This window comes from Aplysia californica, unplaced genomic scaffold, assembly GCF_000002075.1.
Source record: "Aplysia californica isolate F4 #8 unplaced genomic scaffold, AplCal3.0 scaffold01152, whole genome shotgun sequence".
NCBI classification, from domain to species: Eukaryota; Metazoa; Mollusca; class Gastropoda; order Aplysiida; family Aplysiidae; genus Aplysia; species Aplysia californica.
The window spans coordinates 96,763-98,309 of record NW_004798422.1 but is presented as its reverse complement, the minus strand read 5'-3'; the positions used below and the strand labels follow the sequence as shown (position 1 = coordinate 98,309).

The 1,547-nt window shown below is 39.8% G+C and overlaps 1 protein-coding gene across 1 annotated transcript in view; it reads left to right on the top strand.

Annotated features, from left to right (window-relative positions):
• The window catches only part of LOC101859614 (serine-rich adhesin for platelets), a gene marked incomplete at its 3' end in the record, with an annotated part of 66,703 nt that overhangs the window by 643 nt on the left and 64,513 nt on the right, over window positions 1–1,547 (top strand).

Sequence of the window (1,547 nt, the reverse complement as noted above, 5' to 3'; positions counted from 1 at the left end):
CCCCCTTCCCTGCTTATTTTTTAAAACTTGTGTCTTACCCGTCAGCCTTAGCTTAGTTATCTTTTATTACTACTACACTGCTGTTATCTATTGATAATTTGTCCTGTGTTTTGCTTATTCAACACATTGTAAAGACAAGTTTTGTCCTGTTATGTTTATATTATTATTTTGGTAGTGTCAATTGCCACCGAGTGACGCGGTGGCAATTGACAAAAATTGACTTTTTGTCAATTGCCTCCGAGTAAATTGGAGCTCTTTTGCGTTGGTGGGAAGATCTAGATCTAGCTTATTGTGCTTGAGTGCTCGGTGTTGTGCGTTCGCCTCTCTGTCCCTCTACCTCTGTGAGTGTGTGTGTGTCTTTTCCTGACCCCTGTTCCCCGATTTATGTTCCCTGATAAAACGTGAATTTCTGCTTGAGTTTGGGTGCATTTGTGACCTTAGAACTTCTAGAATTGCCTGTGACTGTGTTGGTTCTACAGCAAAGTGTAGGCTAAGGCTAGCCTAGATCTAGTCTAGGCCTACGTCTCATTGAAAACACGCCAAGTTGGTACCGTAGCTCTAGACTAGTCGTCCAATGAAATTAGTTGAGAACAAATTGACCCATTAGACACACATTATGCATAATAATGCTAAAGATAGTGTTGTTTTCAGACTTGACACCGCGTCACTCGGTGGCAATTGACGCTAGATTCTACCTCTATTATTTTATGGCTAGGCTATGGTATGGTGAATTATTATGATCAATGATGGCATAGTAATAATAGTATAGATCTAGTCTCTGATGACGTGATGCCTGGTGAATCTGAATCAGGGTAATTGTTGGGGCATAAATGCTAAATGAGATGGCCTACCAAGTCCATAGTCTATTTAGATCTATCTGCAATGACATTTGGATGTCTTTTGTAGAGGGAAGTCTTCCGTAACGAGCGACCACTATGAAATCTAGATCTAAAGTAGAGTATAATAGAGGGTTTGGGATAGGGGTAGAGGTTAGAGCTAGAATCTAGGTCACTTCTTTATTGTGCTTGTTGGGGTGGTTGCTCCTTACGGCTTACGGAAGTACTTCCTAATTAAATATAGATTAGATCTAGACTCTAGATCAATCAAGTTTACTTAAACTTTTTTTTTGTTGCAAGTGGCTATTCTCCGGCGTCGCGCCGGTCAATAGATCGGAAGCTATTCTTTGGCGTCACGCCGCCGGTCTATTACTAATGAATTGCATGTATTTGTCGGTGCAGATTTTGAGATACAATAACTAGGCCCAGTAAATCTACTTTCCATATTAAAATAATGATTTTGTTTCTTCAAACGAACAAAATTAATTTTGAGTCCTAAGATTCTGTCTAGATCTAGTCATAAATATAGATGTAGTATAGCTTGCTGTTTAACTTATCGAAGTGGCTAGCCGTACTTAAGTACGGCTAGACTGCCAGTCTAGCCGTACTTAGATCTAGGTTTGGCCCAATCGACTCAAGCCTGTTTAGTACACAGGTCTCATTAGATCTAGATCTAGTAATTATTCAGGTTTAAATACATGCAAGTCAGTA